The following is a 13,529-nucleotide window of genomic DNA, read 5'->3' on the forward strand; positions in this document are numbered from 1 at the left end:
CCTATTGACAAAAATGACCACATATATGTTATCTGCATCGTTGCAAAACGATCAAAGTATTTGTGATTTCTTTCCCTTCTCTTTATACCACGAAATGCATAAGAAATTATTTATCCGACTGGCTTATTTTGCACTGAGAGCCCTAACATATGCAGCAAAATATTATTATTAATATCATATAGTTGTGTCAAATGTTTAACCTCAACTTATTTGCTTGTACGTAAATCACCAGCATCAAGACATAAACCAAAATAATTGTAAGAATTTCTAAGGTGTTATAACGAATACGCAAAAAGGGTTAACTTAGGATGGCAATGAAAATGCAATTTCAATAGAAAACTAGATTCGTTCAATTTTGCTCGATTCCTACTGCCAAAAAGGATACGCTTCTCGCGCTGCCGTTGGATAGTTGGATAGCTGGAACCTTGATTGGATCAGGTCCGTGGGATAATATTGATGATTCTCAAGATCTAGTTCCTAGGAAAATCTAAGAGTTACACCTGTTTATAGTTACAGTGGAATCACTCACTGTTTGCTGCGACTCACGAGCTGCTTGCTTCGATTTGCATGCCATTCAACCATCAACCATCAACGCAAAATTCACATATTGAAAAAAAAGTAAACAAATTGCTTCAAGATTTTTCCAAGTTTTCTTTGCCATTCGAACACGTTCATTTCTGCTAGTTTAATATATAGATAACCAATGAACTCTAGCTAGTAAAGCTAATCTCGCTACGTTTATCGCCACTGTTTGATGTTGGTATTGTACGACACATTTTGGTTTGGTCATTTATGGTTTATTAGCCGTTTATTCGTATACAAATACCAGCAAAATGTTTTTTAATGGGAACTGCCTAATCAGGCTATTCATTACATCAAATGCCTCGTACAGGAGCAATCAAAAATCCATGTATATCGGCACGTGATTCCATGGTAACGGCATGTGATTCGGTCGTTATGTCGCGCATTCGATGATAAGGGCATGCAAATCGAAGCAAGCAGCTCATGAGTCGCAGCAAACGGTGAGCGATTCGACTGTAACTGTAAACAGGTGTATGTTCGGTTTCCAAAATCTGTGCCAATACAATCGTACGAAATTAAGATTAGTTTCGGTGCAATTTTGTCTAGCCTTTCGTTGTACTAACCAGCTGTAAAAAAGGGTTATTAGACGGAAGCAAGTTTCACTCATTGTTAAGTTTCACGTTAACTTACATTTCACTGAAATTTGATTCGTGCCCTTACATGGCACACGTAAATTGTTCTGGTTACTAAAATCGGAAAATGTCTTTTTTTATGGATGCTTAAAAAATTGCCGAAATTTTTTAGTAAAGCCCTAAATTACCTGAAATAAAAATTAATAGTATTTACAATAATCAATTAAAGCACTAAAATCGGAAAACAACAAACAAAACATAATTTTTGTCTTGTGCTCCGCTTTAAAGAACCCAAAACATGGTAAATAAACACTTTATTCACAGAAATTTGTCTATTCTAATTAAATGTGAGCAGTTGTTACGAGATATTTTTGATTTTCTTCAGTAATAAAAATATTAAGTGCTGGAGCTCGAAGGACTTAAAATAGGAATAAAATATTCCTATTCCTATGAATCTCTCCCGGACCGCTCCCCTGTAGCTAGGACTGAATATATTACTCCGTGGTATCAATAAGTCTAGAAAGCTCTTTCTATGGCTGGGATAATCTTGAGGGGCTTTTATTCAAGAAGAGGATATAGGGACATCAAATGAAACATCATGAAAATCTGTCCTGGCTTTCTTCACAGCATTTGCATCACTTGGGGCGCCATTTTAAATATTTTAGCTATTCTTCCATATTGCGTTGCATTGGCGACATTTTCCTTCCACTTCTAATTAACATACAGCACCGTTGCCGGGAGATCCACCTGGTACGCACAATAACAATCGGGCGGAGCACTTCAGCTATTGTTTTGGCTCTAGAAGATTTCCCCCTAAATGTAGCTACAGCACCACACAGTCTACCGTCGTTGTTTACGTTAAACTAACCGTTGTGTCTACGCCATATCACGTTCCTTTCAAAGTTCACTAGCTCATGTGTGAGGGTTTGTAGATTTTTTTATGTGTTTGTGATTTAGAAAAGGACGCAATATGTAATAATGATTGAAAAACAACATTAACACACAAAATATAGCAAATCAGCAAGCAAAAAAAAAACTTGTAGTTGTTCATATTATGGAGAGCGAATGCAAAATGGAATAGCACTGGGCGTAAAAACATCAAAATGAAGCAAAAATAGAATTGTTGTATTGCGTGTGCGTACCTCAATTCCATGTGTATGTGTGCTCAATTTGTTTGTTCCCTCTCTTTTTTGTTACCTCTCAGCCTAGCTGTGCCAAATAATGCGTCCTCCCTTTTTTTGTTGAAGGGGTTTCTTGTTCCCGTCCCACTTGACCATTATTTTTTCATTTGTGTGTGTGTTTGTGCGTGTGTTTGTGTGTTGTGTTCGTAGATAAACCTCTTCGTTTCTTACGGCGAACAGTGTTAGGGAAAGCATCGTCAAGAGAGTGACACCGTACACGCCCCATTATTTGTACAAAAGACCAATCCGTATCCTTGCCAGGTTTTGCTGGTCCCCGGCGCAATCCTCGCTACCCCAAACGACGTTGTTCTCCCACATTTTGTTTTTCACCACGCTTCTCACACAGCTTTCCGCAAACGTATTCTTTTTTTATGTTTGTTGCGAACCCTTCTAACACCTTCCGTGACAGTTGAAGAAGATGCATTCTTTGCCTGGTGAAGAGTGCGTTTTAAGCAAGGAACCGTAATCCTTTTTATGCGTGCATATGTGTTAGTGCATGCAAATGAGAAGAAGAAGGAGCTACACCAATGGTAGCCTTTTCTACACTGATCGAAATAAGAATAGTACCACCATGGTCTGTGGCAGTATCTTCAAAATTTTCTTAAAGATTCTTCTACTAGATCAATTCGAAAAATCTAAGCACTAAGCAAACGAAGCTACTGCTCAAGTTCTAAGAATAGATAAAGGTTCTATAAAAAACATCAATCAGACAACTTTTCACTTAAAATCGGTTAATATATCTTCCGATCACATTCCAAAGACGCACTCTTCAGAAAAAATGTCTATAATTGCGGCCGCACAGTGAAACAGGGGAGGAGTAGATAAACTATGGTGCAGAATTAGAGGATATTCGTAACAAATCATTGAATCAGGATAAACCAGCATCTTTAATTCGTGACCAATTGCAAATTCAAGTGATCACAAAATATCAACGAACACTTGGAGCGTCCTCGAAGTCTGGGTCAGGCCAAATTCACAGTGCGGATGAGAGTAAATATTTGGTCTTTATGGATACAATGATGTTCATGAAAGGGCGGCCCGATGGAGAGGCGACAACAACGCCGGACATCATACAGCAGGACCGGTTTACATCCCATCCGGACCTTTCACCCGTAGTGAGGACAGATTATCCAACTATATGGTATCATTAAGTCTAGTAAGTCAGAAATGGCAGCCATGATCTTAGAAGTCGTTAGCAGTTTAGCAGTAGTTAAATAACGTCTAAACTTACTTAGGCATGTTTATACCCCAATATATTGTTGAGTTTTGGTGTACGCAGTGTGTGTGTTTTTTACATAGATAGACGCAGTGTGTGTGTTTTTTTTTCGACAATGAGTTTAAAATCTTCTTAGACACCCTGCAGGTGACATGGGATTTTTACCCATGTAAAAATATCTCCTTGGCCACGCAGGGTCGCTGTCACCACTCACGGAATCACCTCGCGGTATTACTTCATAAGTGGGGCTCTGCAATGGACTTAGTCAATACACACACGGAAAAACTACACATTACAAAGTTGGTAACAATACATTACACGAACACAACACTATTCACGGAGCACAGATACACTTATGAGGGACCAACACGTTGGTCTTCCTTCCACCGTCGTTGGAGACTCGTCCCGATTTGCCGCATCATGGTTGCCACAGCTTCCCACAGGCCAGCGCTTTGCAGCATCGACTCCACCAGATTTGCACTGGAAACTTCTCTGCCACACTTGCTGTTTAGCTGCTGTCGCTCTTCCGTAAACCTCGGACACTCAAACAGCACATGCCCTGGTGTCTCATCCTCGTCAACGCACGTCGGGCAACGAGGCGATGAAGCGTGCCGAAACCGGTGAAGATAGGCTCGGAAGCAGCCGTGGCCGGAGAGAACCTGCGTAACATAGAAGTCGACCTCTCCGTGCTTCCTCCCAACCCAGTCTGCCACGCTAGGGATCAAGCGATGCGTCCACCGTCCCTTCTCGGAACTGTCCCACTCAGCTTGCCACTTCCTCGTCGAGTTCCTTTTCGCGGTGTTCCTAGCGTTACCGGCGTTAGGTTCCCCCGTATGTGCATTCCAGAAGCTCTCCAGATCTTCTGCCAATGCGATGCAGATAGGTACCATGCCGGCGATAACACACGCTGGTTCATAGGAGATCGTCCTATATGCGCTGGTGACGCGCTTAGCCAACATCCTATGTACTGTGTTGACAGCAGCTTGGTGCTGTTTCTGCACCAGGATGTGTGCCCACGCTGGGGCTCCGTATCTCGGCACAGAGGTAGCTACGCAGGCGTGTAGTCGTTTGGCACTACTGCTAGGTCCACCGATGTTGGGCATAAATGAAGCGAGTGTTTTTGCCGTCCTTGATGCCTTTACGCAGACCTGCTTCAGGTGCTCGTCGAACTTCAAGCGATCGTCAATGGTGACCCCTTAGTACTCAATGTACTCTGTTCCAACCATGATCGATGCCTTCTGGATACGTTTATGACTGCTAATGACGATAAACTCAGTCTTCGCATGTGCTATCTGCAGTTTCACTGTCCTCATCCAAGAGTCGATACGTCCCACGGCGTCGGTCGCTTACATCTCGATCTTCGCTAAGGATTCGCCGGTGATGGTGAGGGCGATGTCATCCGCGAAACCGATTACTTCCGCTCCTGGAGGTAACGCGAGGGTCAAGACATCGTCATACATTGCGTTCCACAAGGTGGGACCAAGTACTGATCCCTGCGGTACGCCAGCCGTGATGCTAGCGGTCTTGATTCCCTCCGCTGTGTCGTACTGCAGCATGCGTCCATCGAGATAGCTCCTCAGCAGCCTGCACAGGTACGGGGGAACCTTCATTCGCTCCATTGCTGCCGCAATTGCCTCCCAGCTAGCACTGTTGAAGGCATTTTTCACGTCTATCGTGATGATTGCGCAAAAGCGTGCTCCACTCCTTTTCCGCTGGAACGCGGCATTGCCCTTTTCAAGCACTGCCAGTATCGCGTCGACTGTTGATCGCTTCCTTCGGAACCCGAACTGTCGTTCTGAGAGGCCGTATTGCCCTTCGACATGGGCAGTCAGGCGGTCCAAGATTGGTATTTCCTGAACTTTGGGCAGGCCGTCTATGAGACCCAAGGGTCTTAGGACCGACGGATCACCCGGAGGTTTACCTGGTTTGGGTATCAGTACCAATTTCTGTATCTTCCATATCGACGGGAACTGACTAGAAGCTAGAGTGCTCTGCAGTATGGCCTGGAACACTTGTGGGTATGCCTTCATTGCTGCCTTGACTGCCTCGTTGGGGATCCCATCTGGCCCGGGGGTTTTCCCCAGTTTGAGGCGCTCGGCTATTTTCAGGACCTCGTCTATGGTTACCGGTTCTGGTACGGACTCAGGGGTACTGAAGGCAAAGCTCAGCTGTGTGTGTGTGTGTGTGTGTGTGTGTGTGTGTGTACGTAGGCGTACGGGTTTGATAATTATGATAGCACATACCCTTTGATTTCTAACCCTTCCCTGGTCCCCTCTACCTTGACCATTACCCACCTATCATCAAGTTCCAGCTTTGTTTTCCCTCGCATGCGTCGCGTTTCTGTGCGTTTAGGTTTTTCTTTGAGTTTTCCCTTAATTTTCATCAAACCATTCTGCACTTTCATTGATGGTGCGTTTTACACATCAAGCATGGCAACGGGAACGACAAAACAATATGCTTCCTTCAGCTCAGAGCTGTCCGTGGCTCTCCTACTACCGGGCTCCGTAGTTTATTTTTTGGTCCAACCCGAGCAGCAGATTGCATCGGGCAGCCATTCTGTAGTTCAGTATAGCGTTTTCAGTATTTCGTTTGAGCATGGGTTTGTGGAGGTTAGCGCCTCATGAGGATACAACGCTGCCGGTGTGCGTTTGGATGTGTTTGTGTACCTTTGTTTTTGTCAAATCCTCAAAAATCCTTTTAGTTCTTTTTTTTTCGCTCGCATAATTATTCGTTGGTTTTCTTTTCCCACCCGCCCTTTATTTTGTTTTTTTGCATTTTCCTCATTTGCATTCGCTCTTGTTTTCATCCTGTAAAACAGTGGTTTGAGCGCCACTCCTATTTGTGTGTCCCAGTGTTTCCTGCGTTTAAAGATTCATTCTGCGAAGCATTAACAAACGCCATCCATCAGAGAAAAAGAAGAAGGTGCATTTTCTTGAAGGTGCTCCTCCTATTGGATTTCCGTTGGCGAAAATTCTGTTGCAAAATAGTAGAGAAGCAAAAAAAAAAGAGACAAAAACGGAAACTTCATGTCATGATGGTTTGGTCACGTCAATCCTACATCTGGCGGGTGAATAGTGTCGCGAACAAGTGTCAGTGTCAAGCTAGCTTTATGTACCGGAAATAAATATCTTCGATCATTTTACTCCGTTTCTTAGCTTGAGTCCAGTTGTTTTAAAAGATTTTTTTTATGTGCTTTAAACATTTTTTTTATTACACTCGCAGTGAACGATAAAACGAAAATATTTCATAACATTTAATTTTATTTATTTATTATTTGTTTATTAAATATGATTGTGGAATTTTATTTTAGTCTATGGTTTATTTTCACATTAACTTAAAAACTATCCAAGCCGTTCTATTTATTTATTTTATTATGCATTCAGGCCGTCCTACATTAATAAAAAAAATTATAAATAATTAACAATAAAACGATTACACTGGTTCAGAATACGATTATTATTCTTCAGTAAGAAACAATATGTAATGTTAGGCTATTTTATTCATTTGGCCTGTTGGTTGATATTTTATTTTTTTATTTTATATTTATAGGATGACGGTTTGACGCCGTATTGTCAACACCGCATGTGTTGACTTTTACAAATTCACAAATTTTAACAAGGCATTTCCTCCCTGTTATTTGCCTTATCCCGGGCGTGCTCGGTTGTGAGTGTGAGTTGGTTGAGGGGTGTGTTGTTGGTGTAGATGATAGGGATGTTCGTTATTCGGATCCGGTTCTATTGTTGTTATGGATGCTATGGATGTGATGGCTGGATTTGGGGTTCTGGTGTCGGCGGATCAGAATTTGGACATCGTCCTTCCGTCTATCGGGTCTCGGCTGTAACAATAACCAAAAAAAAACAAACTAGACAGCACACACAATTGCCTGCGAACAGTGTTCCTCAAGCACCCCAGTGCGCTCAAGCAGTGATAGCCAAAGCTCGGCCAGGCCAGCACCGAACTCAGAAGCTATCGGCGAGCTTTATCCCGTAACAGCAGGGTTTCTGCTAATCACGATACCGAACCCGCCGACCACCTCCGAACCCAACGCCAGCAAGGCCGAACCCCCTTCACCAAGGCTGGACTGGGATGAAGAACACTGTTGCAAAGTCTGCCCCTCTTTTTACGACAACGCAGTCATTGAGCCTGGATGCCATTGTTCCGTCAACGGATCACTCGTGGCGTTACAAAAAACAAAGAAAAAAAAAACAAAACACTTAAGACAAAGACAACACAACGTATAACAAAAATAGAATGGCGGATATGGTTTGGAAGGATAATGAGGATGCGGAATCAAAGGATAAAACCGTTGTCTTTGGCGAATCGGAAGATGAGCCTCATGTAGGTGAGGTCTCTAGTAGCCAAAATTTCTCTTATTTCTGTACCCGGTCGATTGCTCTCGACTACGCCCAACAAGGAGGGTCTTGCGGTTTCAAACTCCACGCAGGACCACAGAAGGTGATCCACATCGTGAAATCCGTCACCGCAGCCACACACCTTCATCTGAGCCATAGTTATACGCTGCAGATGAGCATTCAACGCGAAATGATTCGACATAAGTCGAGACATCATGCGTCTGAATGCCCGGTCTGCAGAGAGCCCACCGAACCAAGGCCGCAGGGACACTTGCGGAGAGATCGAGAAAAGGAATCGCCCGAGATCATCTGCTTCCCACATGCTCTGCCAGCGAGACAGGAAAAGTTGCTGTGGTAGACGAAGAAACTCTCGGGCCGATATCGGACGGTCGTAAAATCCGCCTCGTTGGACGCCTGTTTTGGCCAGTGAGTCTGCCTTCTCGTTGCCGGGAATTCCACAATGAGAAGGTACCCAAATTAGCGAAATCCTGAACGCGTTGTCGAACATGGAGCCAAGCAATTCAATGATTTTGATGGTAAAGAAATCCTGACTATTAACAGCCTTCAGGTATCTTAGTGGTTCAAAAGCGCTAAGGCTATCTGTAAGGATGAAGTAATGATCCGAAGGTCTCGCTGTTATCACCAATAGTGCGTACAAGATTGCGGCTAGTTCTGCGGTGTGAACACTACACGGCACCCGCAATGTGAAAAAATTTTCGGCGGACGCACTAAAACACCGAAGCCGGTGCCTTCCTTAGAGTACGATAATTCGGTATGGCCTTAATTTCTTCGTGCCACGAGGTGTCTGTTGTTAAAAGGGATCTGTGGAAGGGCAGCACGGTTTAATGCTTGTGGAGCGCTAGGATGTACTTGTAAGGCAACAAAATATTCGTAGATTTTCAAGATCTTGCTCTTAGAACCTGTCTCTAGAAGCGCTTTAAAATTTTCTTCGATCAGAGGATTTGATACTAAAGAACGGACTAGAAGGCGAAGTGACAGCATTTCAAAAAGTAGTTTCTGCGGCATCACTCCGGTCATCACTTCTAGGGACATGTTGTGTGTGGATTTCATGCTCCCTAGTGCGAGTCTAAGACAACGATACTGTAGCCTCTCTAGCTTGAGGATATGCGTGTTGGATGCCCAATGAAAGCATATGCTGCCATATTCCAACACGGATAGTACCGTTGTCTCATACAGTTGCAGGATGTCTGATGGATGTGCGCCCCACCAGAATCCTGTGACTGTTCTTAGAAAGTTGATTCTTTTACTGCATTTTTACACCAGATGGGTGATATATGTACTCCAGTTTACAGTTCCAATCCAGACACTGAGTAGAGCAGACGTGTTATCATTTTTCTCCGTGAACGCGACAAATTTGGAAAAAAGAAAAAAAAAATAATCCTATATCGTTAAAGTTGTATGGGTCATTATCCTTTCTCATAATGGTGGGTAGAGTGGGGAGACTCAGAAGCAAGAGGCCGAGACCGGCGAGTGCTCAAGCAAACAACAACTCGCTAGTGGACAAACGTAGTAGTTCCAACCCATCTGAGAACCGGTTTGCTCTTTTGGATGACGACCTAATCTCGGATATCAGTGCCCACGAGCTAAACCCGAAGGAAAAGAAAAGAGACAATTTCATCTCAGAAACAGTGACATTGGATTGGATAACTATACCACCAAACAAACGTACACGGGTACTGTGGTGCAACTCACCAACACAAAAGACTTCCGTAGTGGCATCTCTTACCTTAAAGCGAACAACGTGCCCTTCCACACATACCAGCTGGAAGAGGACAAAACTACAAAAATTGTGTTGTACGGGTTAATATACCTCCCTATCGAGGACGTCTATGATGTGCTTTAGTTAGAAGGCATCGTACCAACAGAAAATAAAAAGATGTCGATAAAACAAAAATATATGACGAACATGCCGAATATTTACTGCATTTCACAACAGGAAGTGTGAAATAGAACGTTTTAACATCAATTAAAGCGCTATTTCACTGCAAAGTGTCATGGAACTATTTTTAAAAAAAATCTGGTCCAATGCGTTGCGCGAGGTGTCAAGTATACGGCCACGGCACCGCTAACTGCAACCGGCAAGTTAAGTGCAACAATTGTGCGGGTGATCACGATTTCAAGTGTTGCCCACTAACAGCAGGGCCATCTTCAGGTGATGGTAAGATTACTCAACACTAATTAAAATGTACTAACTGCGAGGGAAACCACATAGCCGGTTACTATGGGTTCCTGAAAAGACCCATACAAAAACCGAAATCTAAAAAGACGCCCACACCCAGGCTAACGCATCTGAATCTGTCACGGTAACATTTCCCACCTCTTCCACAAGCTCATAAAGCAAACGAATGGTTTGCTCATACGAAAAAAAAAAAACTTCCTCGGAGAATCATGTTCCGTTATTAGAAGAGAAGCAAAGCCTCGGCAATAATGTCCTTTTTAATCATGATGAGATTATACCAATAGTAGGAGAAGTGTTCAACAAACTACAAAACTGTAAAACCAAACAATATCAAATCAAAGCGATATTTGAAGTAGTAGCTAAATTCTGCTTTGCAATATGAAACTCTCAACCGAACTTTTAAATGTTATAAACTGGACTGCCAACGGCTTTTTAAATAAAAAATAGAAATATTATTTTTTTAAGATCAACAAATACTGACATAATGGTCATTACCGAAACTTTCCTTAAGCCAGAAGTCACATTTTAAATAATCAATTATGTATTTCATAGGTAAGATAGAACTACAGGCCCTAAAGGCGGTGTCGCTACAGTAGTAAGATCGGATATTGCTCATTCGTTAGGGAAAAATCCCGTCACTAAAACAATAGAAACATTGCAGATCAATGTGAACACTCGAGCAGGAAACAGTATAAAAGTGATCGCTGCATACCACCCGGGGTCAAACAAAAATATGAAATTTTTCTTATCTGATTTGGTAACATAGACTAGTTATAAATCTAGTACAATAATTTGCGGCGATTTCAACGCGCGTAACAGAGCATGGAACTGCGCTAGTACAAATTCTGCTGGAAAGACCCTCTATAATCATATACAAAGAGGTATCTTTACGGTTCATTATCCAAATACTCCCACTTTCTACTCGGCAGACGCATCCCGATCCCTTTCTACACTTGACATAGTCCTTTCAAATAATCTGAACGAATTGTCAATCCCTATAACGCCCACAGACCTATCTTCTGATCATCTTCCTGTACAATTTAAAATTAAAAATTCCGTACCCTGTGTAAAGCCCCCAAACAAAATATATAACTATGCTGCTGCTGATTGGAACTTATTTAGAGAATATGTAAATAGTCACTTAAATATCAACCACATCAATCATATTGACATTAACAATACTAATGAAATTACCATAATGATTGCACAGCTAAACGAAATCTTGTCTACGGCTCATAACAGATCAGTCCCAACCATCATCCCAGGACAATTCAACTTAATTATCCCTGAATATGTATTGAAATTGATAAAGCTTCGCAATATGTTTAGATGTAAGTGGCAAAGACACCGGCTTTGCTCAGACTTCAAAAATGCTTACTATAATCTTGGATCACAAATTAAATATCATTTAATCGCTCCTGGTCCAAAGTTCTCGAGGATATAAATAGAGATAATAAAGACAAAAATAAACTTTGGATATTTGTGAGACTGATAAAGAACAAGACTAATACAATTCCTACGTTAAAAATTAATGATCAGACAATAATTGTAAATTCTGAAAAATGCGAAGCTCTGAAACAGCAATTTCAATGTGCACACAAAATCACCTTTTTTTCTTCGAGTCCGCTAGAGTGTAAAATTATCGCAGTCAATAATACTTTTTTCTCATCTAACAATGACATAGAAATCAGTAAATTAAAACTAGTAAAGCCTAAGGAAATAAGAAACATATTGAAAAGATTCAAAAACAGAAAGGCGGTTGGATGCGATGGAATAAGCAACAAGATATTAAAAAGACTTCCAAACAAAGCATTAGTTTTTCTAACCATTGTGTTCAACAGTTGCTTAAAATTTGGATATTTTCCTGAAGCTTGGGAAAAGTCAAAAATTATTGAAATTCCCAAACATGGCAAAGACCGAACCAATCCTGAAAGCTACAGGCCGATTAATTTGCTGCTGAGCTGAGTAGGAAAAACATTTGAAAAAAATATAAAAGTGCGGTTACGTGCGCATACTGACAGTAAAAGTATCATCCCAAAATATCAATTCCGGCTCCAACGATCATACATCAACTAGATCGGCTAATCAAAATCATCAAGAGTATCAGAGGGACTAAAAAATCTACCGGATTGGTCCTTCTCGATGGCGAAAAGGCTTTCGATGTTATATGGCACGAAGGCCTTCTATATAAACTGATTGCTTTAAAATACCCTACACACCTCATAAAGATAATAGCCTCTTTCCTAAAAAAAGGGCAACATAATATTTACATTGGACAAACCAAATCAGAAACTTTTGTTCCCGTGGCGGGTGTCCCTCAGGAAAGCACACTTTCCCCCTACTGTTTAACATTTACACAAATGACATACCAACAATTCGAAACTGTGAGAAATATTTATATGCAGATGATTTTGCCATATCCTCATCTTCTAAACATCCCAAACGCATCATCAGAACCTTATACAGAGGACATAAAGCATACAGCAGATACTGCACTACATGGAAAATGAAAACTAATGGTTCAAAATCAGAAGCTATATACTTTACGCGATACATATGCTCACGCAGGCTTCCACAAAACAATCTTATCATTAATTCAAACACGATTCCATGGAAAAATGCCGTTAAATACCTCGGTTTGACATTAAATAAAAGGTTAACATTTAAAAACCACATTGAAAACACAACCATGAAATCAAGCAAAACGCTTAAAGCATTATACCCTTTCAATGACCGAAGGTCCAAATTTTTTTTTTTTATCGTAAAGAACGGCCTGGCCGTATTGCTCGAAGGTCCAAATTGAACACAATAAATAAAATTTTACTTTATAGAGCCTGCTTCAGGCCAATTTTCACGTACGCCGCGTCTATTTTTAAAAGTTGTGCCAAAACACACATTAAAACGCTCCAAATCATTCAAAACAAAATGCTAAACATAATAATGAATTTATCCTGGTGGTACAGCACCAGATCACTTCACATACGTACAAATATTCCTATGATAGAATCTCACATAGATCAAATATGCATGAGATACATTAATAAGTACCTTTCAAGCGTAAATCCGATTTTGCAACAATTAGCACAACACACCTAATTCGATTATTTATTCCTAGGAAGAGGTTTTCAACTGTAAGTTAGGATTATTAGTGCTATGTTTGGTTAAGTTAAGTTTTTTAGTTATAGTTTTAACCATTCTCTTTTCGTGGGTTTTTTTGTTGAAAATTTTTCCCACATTATCGCCTACAACTAACGGTTATTCTTACAAGAAAAATATAGCACAGCAAAAGCGAAACATATACGATTAGTGAGGATAGCGAACTTTGCGAACCCATTGTTAACGATTTAACCGCTTGTCGAAACATATTACTTTGTTATATCCACAATAAAAACTACTACTACTACTACTACTGGGCGCTGCTCAGTA

Source organism: Anopheles stephensi, chromosome X (genome assembly GCF_013141755.1).
Source record: "Anopheles stephensi strain Indian chromosome X, UCI_ANSTEP_V1.0, whole genome shotgun sequence".
NCBI classification, from domain to species: domain Eukaryota; kingdom Metazoa; phylum Arthropoda; class Insecta; order Diptera; family Culicidae; genus Anopheles; species Anopheles stephensi.